The 10,111-nt window shown below is 46.2% G+C and overlaps 1 protein-coding gene across 6 annotated transcripts in view; it reads left to right on the forward strand.

The window, feature by feature from the left end:
• The window catches only part of LOC144125147 (calcitonin gene-related peptide type 1 receptor-like), a 309,750-nt gene that overhangs the window by 136,950 nt on the left and 162,689 nt on the right, over positions 1-10,111 (forward strand). The gene's annotated exons all lie outside the window — the stretch shown is intronic.

Here is a 10,111-nt window from a genome sequence, read left to right on the forward strand (position 1 = left end):
TCGTTATGTGTAGGTTGGCTGGTCAGGAAGCCAAACCGTCTAGACTAGAAAATGTTTTTTTTTCATTCCTTCCTTTACGATTTCCAAAGATGACAGCATTCAAAGTGCATGCTGAAGGCTTGCTTAAAGGGCTTCTAGGAATATATAAGTGTTCTTTTTTTTTATAGAAAGGTAGCGGCGGTCACAAAAAGGTGGGTAACACTTGCAATAAGTTCTGCAAGAAGCTCACTGCAACAATGTACAATGGCGGTAGACGTATTCCAATTCTGTATGCCCTCCACAAACGTCCAGTTTTCAGAACGTGCCTCTATGTGCCGCAGGTTTTTTTTTTCTAACGCATGCACGTTGTGGTCCTTGCAACTAGAAAAGGAGGGATGACGGGGAAGAAAAAAAAAGGGTTGCTGATTTGACAGCATGACAGTCGTTCTGATAGTACATCTATGACTCCGATATGCCCAATAATCGATAGTTTAGGAAAATGATTGAGGGGATGGGGAACAGCGGCTGGCACTTCGATCGCTGCGGTTCAGCGGTGAAAATGTACAGCCGGAAAGGAGAAGTTCGTGTTATGCAGGTGGGCAAAAAAAAGAACTTATTTCGGTGCCAGACACCTGAAATACCTTCAAGTGTGAGTGAACACGTACGCTCTACGAAGCGGCTTGAATACCATGCGACGGGGCCTCGGGGCAGCTCTGCAGCAAAATTAAATACCGAGTACATGCATGACGTAAGCTTTATCTGGCAGCTGTGCATCTTTCGTTGTGAGGAAGCGTAGAGCGTAAACTTTTTGGTTAGGTCGCAAACTGGGTATACTCATTAATTTTCTTGAAATTTATTTCGCACATTCAAAATATTTGAGGCTCTCATTACCGTGCTTGCAAGGCAAGAAAGTGACAAAAATTTACGCAAATCTCTTCACAAGAATTGGTGGTAACACAAATTTTAGACGCGCTTTCTTATTCATTCGTCTATACAAAGTGCACAGAAATGCAGAAAAAATGTGTGCTTGTCTATGTGTGCGATTTTTATTGTCTTTTGCACTCGGCATGCAGCTTGCCAGAGGCATGGACTCCGACCCGTTTTCGGCAATTGACGGCGTGTCCAGCTTCCCGTTTGCGAGAGTCAGCGCTAACAGTACGATGACTAGATGGGTAGGTGCGGAAACTGGCGTAGTTTGCTGCGCCTTTGCGGTCACTGGCGTTGAGGTCAGAGCGTGACTAAAGAAGAAAGTCGGTTACCGCTAGCGCCAGTTAACATGTTGCTGCAGTCAGAGCACCGCATTTGAGCGGGTGCCGTCTGCTACTCGGGCATTCTTATTGCAACATGCTAGCAGAAAAATAGATTGTTTTCCTCACTGAAATAACGAATTAGTGCTCCCCGCTCCTCGCCACTTCACTGCTCTAGCGCGTGCGGGGCGGAGAATGCCATGTTGTACGTGTGTCACGGAGTGCCGCGATTTGATTGACGTCGCTCTGCACCCTCCCGCAAGCGCGTGATATTCGAATGGCGCGATAAATGGGCCAAGTTAGTCGAGCCACAGCGGTGAGGGCAATCGCGTTTTCAAAATTCTAAAAACTGATATTGCTTTTGCTAACGGCCGGCTACAAACCTCTGATTGCGATCAGGTGACTTTCGTTAAAAAAGTTAGAAAGCTAACAGTTAGAATTTAGTTATTTATTTTAAATGATAACATGATTGACCTGGTTTTTTTTACGTCCATCAACACTGATATCAATATGCCCAAAAAAGCTTCCGTTTACCTCAAAAACCCTATTTTTAAAGACTATTGGCCAGCTTCCCTCAAACACCTGGTATATATGCTTTAACGAAACAGATCTACCGAGAAAACATCGCTGCCCAGATCCTTCTTGACCCGAGAAACTCCCACAGAATACAACAATTCGCCACTCACACCCTGAAATGTTGCGCTTCGGTCCCAAATAAACATTCCTTCGTGCCCTGACAGGTTCTCCAACGAGGAATTCATAACAGAAACTCTTGCTTTTGTGTCCACTAACGTTGTTTTAAAAACGCAATGGAAAACCACACGAAACTTGTTTTTTAACATAATTTTGAATAAGAGCATTTCATTCAGCAGCGAATAGTGTTCAGCGACCTCCCCTCTATCGGCCGCTGTCACTAGTTTTCCTCCGTTCTCCTGGCGACGCAGAACGGCGCACACAAGAAGGAGCCGGTAAGGTAACACTTCGATCGGAAGCCTGGAGGCGGTTAGCGTATGACGTCGTTCCTGAGATGGTCGTGCAGAGGTGATGGCCAGTGCCATGGGGCGTCGATGTCGCGATGACTGGGCTGGGCAGGATTCGTTGGTCGTTCATACCGCGACGGTGCGGGAGACTGCGGCAGCACCTACAAATACGGCTTGTGACGCCGCACCGGTAGCGAATGGGAGCCGTAATACGAAAACACTGGTCTTGAAAGGACTCTGACATGCGTAGCATAGCCGAACGCATCGTTGTGCTGATCAGCGAGCCTGGCCTGGTCGTCGCGGGCGATGGCCATAGTGCTGATCGTAAGGCACCGACGATACACGTCCTTCGAATTGTGATCGCTGTGAGTCGCTGCAAGAGGCGACGTGGGCTGCATTGACAGAAAGAAGCCCGGGCATCTAATGGGGCGTGAAAGCAGGCCCTCGCGAAATTGAGGGGAAATGTAGCCGTATGTACGAGAGAGGCATTCTCACGAGAACGCCAGGATTTAAACCGGAGCAACGTGGCTGACTTCAGTTTGTGCAGAACGTCCACCACTGGCGGCGAGGAACGCAATTCAGTAATTCAGGTCACTCATTCGGTCTACGGAGATACGAGGGTCCAACCTAGTGCGCCAGAAGTTTGTGGTGGAGCAGGCCGCTCAAGCAACACGGGTGTCAAGCCGTAGATTTTCAATTCCGCACGCAGTTTTTGAGGACCGCGGTAAAAAATGCAACGTAAACGGTATCTTTATTGGAAACATTTCTGCAGTCTGCTAATTCTGTCTTTTTTCTTAAAGACAATGGCAAAAAAGTTAGCCATTTAATTAAAGAAATTAACTGACTTTGTAGACAAAACAAATATACTGCGAATGAACCACGCCACCCTCAATACGGCTGAGCTGGTTCCATTCTCCTAGGGAACTCCGTCATTTTTAAAAACTTGCTTACATTTAGCTAGGACACCTGGTATATGGGTGTGCGCAAATAATGACAGTTACCGAAGTCGCAGGTTATTTTTTTGTTTTTAACGATATTTTTACATGTGAGGGGCAACTGCTTGGGTACGAAGGAATGGGCCTTAGAATTTGCAGGAAAAACTGTAGTTTCTGGGCAAGAAACTGTACATCACAAGTGATAGACAGCGTTACTTTGTGAGTTATAATAATAATAATAATAATTTGTTTTTGGGAAAGGAAATGGCGCAGTATCTGTCTCATATATCTTTGGACACCTGAACCGCGCCGTAAGGGAAGGGATAAAGGAGGGAGTGAATGAAGAAAGGAAGAATAGGTGCCGTAGTGGAGGGCTCCGGAATAATTTCGACCACCTGGGGATCTTTAACGTGCACTGACATCGCACAGCACACGGGCGCCTTAGCGTTTTTCCTCCATAAAAACGCAGCCGCCGCGGTCGGGATCGAACCCGGGAACTCCGGATCAGTAGTCGAGCGCCCTAACCACTGAGCCACCGCGGCGGGGCTTTGTGAGTTCGCAAAATTTGAGTTCGCAAAATTTGAATTTTGGATCCGCGCAAGGCATCCCCGCTTCACCTGGGACACTCAGTACCTGGTGAACTCTTTCCTTTATTTCTGTAGTGTTCTACGCGTGTTGAGTTCGTTTTTCTTGTTTTCGTTTCGTATCGGGTCTTTTCGTTTTGCGCCATTTGCTTTCCTCAAAAATCAGTTTTGAACTTTCTTTTCGCCCAATCATTACTCTTAGCTGAAAATCCACTTGTTGATATGTCATGTATTTTTAGATTGCTAATGAGAGCAAATGTCTTAAACTGTAGATTTGGAAAAGCTTTAATCTATTGAATGAAGGAGACCTTTTAACCTCCTCTTTGGCGCCTGACAGCCTTAGCTACTTACGTGTCATAACGTCCAACACTCTGCAATAACTAGTACAGCTGTCTGCAAAGCGGAAAAGAAAGTCTCCTAAAAGTTTCATAGGTCACAGTAGGCATTGCCAGCGAAAATGAGGTCAACTTATAAACTGCATCAGGAGCTTGGCGTATGTAGAGGCAGCATAGAAAGGCTGGACTGGATGTAGCAGTCATGCAGGTGGAAGATGACGTAAAAGAAGAATCAGTGGAGATGGTCAGTCTGTGTTCTCGAGCAGTACTACGAGACAGAAGACGCCGCCGCGTGCAGTGGCGCGTGGAGCAGTGCTCGCGCTTGGCCCGCCGGCCAGTGAAGTCGCCTTGCCATCACTCGTGCATCGGAGTAGGTAGCAGCCTTTGCGCTCTTGCGCGTGCACTTCCAGCGCCATGCCACCGAGAAGGAACCCTCTTAGCCTGAGCAAGAGTTGGCGAAGAAGAAAGAGAGGAAGAAGACGGCGATATACTCTGAATGCGCCACTTTGTTCTGCACTGCAGTGTTATTAACGCGATCATTGTAGGCGGCTCTTGAAGCACTACTAACCTGACGTAGTACGCTGCCGCGGGTCGCGTGAGTCATCTCACCTGAAGGTTCACCGTATGTGCCGGCAGGTTTCCCTCACTGGGGCGCTGCTACAGCTTTCTTCACGTGCGTCGAGACTATCAAGAAGGCCAAGACGCGCTGTCATGCACTGACCAAATCCACAATGGGATGAATAAACGGACACTTACAACAGCTTGAACGCCATTGGTTTATTTTTTTCTTCAGGAATGTGCCACTCGTTGTCAGTCATTTGTCCAGATCTCGGCCTCCGAGCAAGCGGCGGCCTCCGGGAGGCTCTGCAGGCAGCCCTTGGTGCGGGGTAGCACGCTGAGAGAGGGCGCCGACTCGCCCTACGGCCGTGGCAGGCGGCGGCGTACCTTGGTTCTCTTCGCGTTCAGCTCTAGCTGGCTGGACAAGAGTATCGCCTTCTGCACCGCTTCCCAGTCCTTGGTCAAGTTCTTCAGCTTTCGGTACGACGCCATGAGTTTCAGGCTCACGAAACCCCCTCTGTTGCGCCGCACCTGGTTGAGAAGAAACCTGTTCCGATGGAGGCCCTCGTCCGAGAAGTACGACTTGAGTTGGGTCACTATTCGGTACTCGATCTCCTCTTCCTCTTTGGGCGGGCCGTTGTAGCACGAAAAGTAGCCGGAGTCTTGCAGCTGGGCGCATTCCTCATCGTCCCAGCGGAGGCTGCGGTTGACCCTCGCCTCCCACGCCATGCTCCAATCAGCCATCGGCGCTCCTTCCGCAGCCCCGCTAGCAGAACTCTTGTCGCTGCGTCCTTCGCCAGACATTGCGAGGTGCACAGTGATGATCATTTGGCTACCTTCCTTCGAAATGGTCGAGCTGAACGTGCGCCCCGTGCTTCGTTCTCCTCGAGGCGATGGCGTGGCGCCGCGTGCCCTCCGCGCAAGGCCCGCCGCATCGTGCTCTCGCGCTCTGCTGTCCAGGTTGCCTGCGCTCAAGTTTCCCACGCCGATTGCAGCGCTTTCGCGGCGCCACTGCACGAGCACACTGTATCTGGGGGTACGACGAGCGTCCGCTGTCTGCTGATGCCGCACGAAGCGTGCGTCTGCGTGATGCGGCCATGTATGGAGCAAAACATTACGCGAGTAAATGTGGTAAATAGTTTGCTATTTGCTCTTTTTTGTCCTTTCTAGAAGATTTCAGTTAACTTCACAGGAGCGTTTTATTGTAAACTTAAGAACAAACACCACACACGTCGAGTAAAGTGCTGCCTACACATAAACAAACGACGTATTTCGATTCAACAAAACACAGTAATTAGAAAATGTACGGGAGTATTGAATGAACTTTACATCGTTACGATGTATTTTTACGGTTTTTTTTTACTTCGGGCTAATGCAACTGAACAAAGAGGCGCAAACAACGGTATATGGGTTTGTTTGATAACTACGTAAGAGAACCAAGAAACAATCCTACCCGTGCTCTGTGCAGCTTGTCGGGAGAGCATAATAATAATTGGTTTTTGGGGAGGAGAACTGGCGCAGTGTCTGTCTCGTGTGTCGTTGTACACCTGGACCGCACCGTGGGGGAGGGAATGGGGGAGGAATTGAGAGGGGAGGGGGGACGGGGGTGTCGTGGTGGAGGGCTCCGGAATGGTTTCCACCACCTGGGGATATTTGGCGTGCACTGGCGTCGCACAGCACGCGTGCGCCTTGGCGTTTTTCCTCCATAAAAATTAATGTGGATTAGCTCAGCTAATCCAGGATAGGATATATACAAAGCGAAAGATGTCGGCGTTCACTATGTTCATTGCCGTTGGCGTTGGAATGTTATAGACGGCGATGGTTTTGAGCAAAGGGAGGGCGCATAGCTGGCTCCCTGGATGTGCGGACGCCTCATTCGTGCGGTGGTCAGAGAGAGACGTGGCCTGAATGCATTAGCGCTGACAGCGTTGCGGCTGACATGCGGCACTGCAGCAGTAGCTAGGCCGAAGCGTTCATTTGGTGATCAATCTCTCACGATCAACCATTACCTGCATGACACCTCCCAGGGTGGCAGGGAGGGCGCGCTGCCTATCCAGTGTGCGGAACGCAATCAAAGCAGGCTTTTGCAGTTGGACACCGACGCCTCGTAAACGAATTCAGGTCTCCGCTTACCCACGGAGCCGGTTGTCCGCCTGTCCTTTCGTGAAAATGAATGAACGGCCTTTGCAAAGTTGTCAGTGCCAATGAACTGTATGAACGCCGTCGGTTCACTTGTTTTGCTTCGTTTTTGAGGAAAGGAAATGGCACAGTAACCGTCTCACCTATCTCGGTGGACACCCGATCCGTGCCGTAAAGGAAGGGCTAAAGGAGGGAGGGAAAGAATAAAAAGAGAACTTAAAATTGAAAGCTGGATTTTGAGAAACAGACGGGCTTGACGTCCCGTCTGTTCTGCGCCAGGTAGGGATGCGCTGTGATGGAACGCTATCCGTGCACTACTACCTCGGAGGCTTAACAGCTGGGCGCCCCACCCCAGATGTTGTGTGCAAAGTGTTGTTCGCGTGTGTTTTTATTTTTATTTTATCATTTTCTGTACACGCGCATGACCTGGACCACTTTGTTTTGACTTTTTGTAAATAGTGTATATATGACCTCTTCCTATGTCCTTTCTTGCTGTCCCCTCACCTCTTTCATTTCCCTTCTGCATACTGCCTTCTATCCTTTATTTCCGCTGCCCCAGCTCAGGTGCCGCCGATACAGTGATGGCAGATGCCGGGGTGAGCAAAAATCTTTTAACTTCCTTTTTATTATACTTTTGATTAAACACTTACTACTGCTACTACATCCGCGCAGAACAGAACAAACTATTTTAAAACTTGAATCTCATTTCCGCAGTTCTATATAAAGTTTTCTTTATGAAGCAGAGGAAAAACTCGTTTGGTCCTGAAATCTCGCTACAAAAATATTCCATTGTTGAAAAAGCTGTCTGAGTAGAGCAGTTTTTAGACAATAATCGGACAAGAAGTAGAAAAAACTTGACGCTGAATGTCTTCCTTCGAATTTATCGCGTAGTTTTACTACCGTTGGGATGAACAATAGCTCTAGACAGTCAATTTTTTAATTACATGTGTAAATTACCTGCGATTCGAAAATCATTAAAAATGGCCAAATTTAATACTCAATTAAAAAAAAACAAGCCTTTGATTTTATTGAAATTTTTAAAAATATTTTCCTTACCCGGCAATTCTAGAGCAAGGATAACGTTTCGCAACGCATTGTTCTAAAGTGCGAAAGTAAATGTCGTAGGTAGACCATATTTAGTTGTGTTTACTTGCTGGTTATGGTTTGTTAAGAGAGAAAAAAGTCAGGAATTCAGCTTCGTACTGACTTCATGTGGTTACATTTTGGTTATCACAATAACAGATTGCACGAAATAATTAGGAAACCTGGTTTAGCTTAATAGATTCGTTTTTATTACGTTCAAACGATAATAAGTTGTTCATTTCACGTAATAAGGTATCGCCAGGTATTGCTAATGCATGCAAAAAGAAAAAAATATGTACCCTTGCTTACGTGAATGTTCTCATGTTAATTTAACGTTTGTTTGATGTTAGTACTGTTTACTTCGTATATTTGATTATTCTTTTCTATGATTTTATATTGCAATTTACTTCACGCTGAAATTGTTCATGCGTTTAGGACAGCGATTTCTTCGAATGCGAGTCTGAATACTTGGATGTGAAAATACAGTTTTTTCTGCTATGTCCGTTTAGGCTCAGCCACAAGGCGGAGCGGGCTCTGGAACAACAAGACAATATTACTTTCTGCACTTTATTGTAGACGCTGTTTGTAGAGGGCATTAAGGCCTTTGCCTTTTGTGTATGCGTTTGATTTATGTTATAATTATCTTATTTTGGCCTAGTCAGTCACAAAATGTATTCTGCATGGATGTAATCAGTTCTATTCCTATCTCTTTAAATAATATGCTTTATAAGTGTTGCGAACATCTAAAAGAGCTGGGTGAGTGGCATGGCTCCGTTCCCATAAACTTTGTTGCGAATTAAAGTGGAACCGTTTATGTGGCTTTTCCCACAGCTTATGGTCCCGCACAAGACCGTAGACTATTCCAGAATTCATTCCGCTCCGTAAAGATCGCGTAGGCCCCATAAGCATTGCCTACATTGGATTTAACAATTTTACATGTGGACCATCGGGTTATTGCGTTCTTTCTTTGTCCTTTCCATTTGTTTCATCCCGTCTAAAAAGTTAGTCGGCTAACAGTGCGGTAGGTCGTGAATGCGGACATAGTCTAGCTTTCCTTTCAGTGTGCTTACGAGCCCACTGGACATTTCTGTACCCTCATTTCCAATCGAGAGCAAGTTATCTAACGTTTGTAAACTATCCTGCCAACTTCGTTGCATGCACTTTTGCTGCACCCGTGGCTGGAAACACTGGATTTGTAACTTTCTGGAGCTCGTGAAGCTTATATTGGCCCTTAATACGAGAGGGAGCCGTGCGATTAATAAATGTTATCTTGGCATATGGACAAGTCCTGCTGACGGTGTGCCTTGATTTGGTCAGAGACAGGCACACACGTTTTGTCAGAAATAATGGTGGATCCCCAAGCCGAATTTTTCGACCTGACAAGGCAGGTGAAAACTACAACTTCCTTTCCCCCCCCCCCCCCCCCCCCCAATAATATGCTTTTACTGCACTTGAAATTTTTTTGAATACAGGACAAAGTGAAAAACGCAAAATTCTGTTGCCTTGTTATGACTCTTCCTTCATTAATTCATCCTGTTGGGAAAGATCTCTGTAGTTGCGGGGAGTAAGTTAGGAGCACTCCTTCAAAGTTATTTTAATAATAACCAACAAGTCAGAGCTTTTTAACAAACTAATATGACTCCAGAGTTGCGGTTAGCATTTCGTGCTCACTACTGAATTCAACAAATGTTTTTGCATGGCGGCACCTTATCATCAACGCTTCCACTTACCGAGGAAGCAGGCAGCTCTAGCGTCTTAGTATATGCAGAGAAACAGAAAGGACAAAGATCAATTATAAAATTTCGCGCACTTGTGTTCGAAGCTTCATTAGAAGGGCTTGAATAAAAGGCTCCAAAATTTTGATATAGTTAAGTGTTTTATAAGCATGATCCAGAGCCACATTACTTTCAAATATCTTAGAAGCACGACAAAATTGAGGCTTTATTTATCTTCATGTTCAAAAGCCCCACAAAGAAGCAAACTTATTCATTTTTGAATTACTAAAGAAGCTAACAAGAATGTCTGGTTCCAAAGTATTTTCTAAGCTTCTACCATTGGCTAAATAAAATGCAATCAAATATGAATTTCGTTTCTTACGAATAGATGAAGTTTCAATGCGGTAAGAGCTGCTTAGAAATATTCAGAAATTCGTTCAGAAGCATTGGCAACTAATTATGTTTGATGTCCCGGGGTTTTACTACTAGTCAGCGCGAAAGCATTTAACCTGCATCATGTTGAAAGTTTAGTTAAGTATAGACACGTGGCGAAACG

Source organism: Amblyomma americanum, chromosome 3 (assembly GCF_052857255.1).
Source record: "Amblyomma americanum isolate KBUSLIRL-KWMA chromosome 3, ASM5285725v1, whole genome shotgun sequence".
Classification (NCBI taxonomy): domain Eukaryota; kingdom Metazoa; phylum Arthropoda; class Arachnida; order Ixodida; family Ixodidae; genus Amblyomma; species Amblyomma americanum.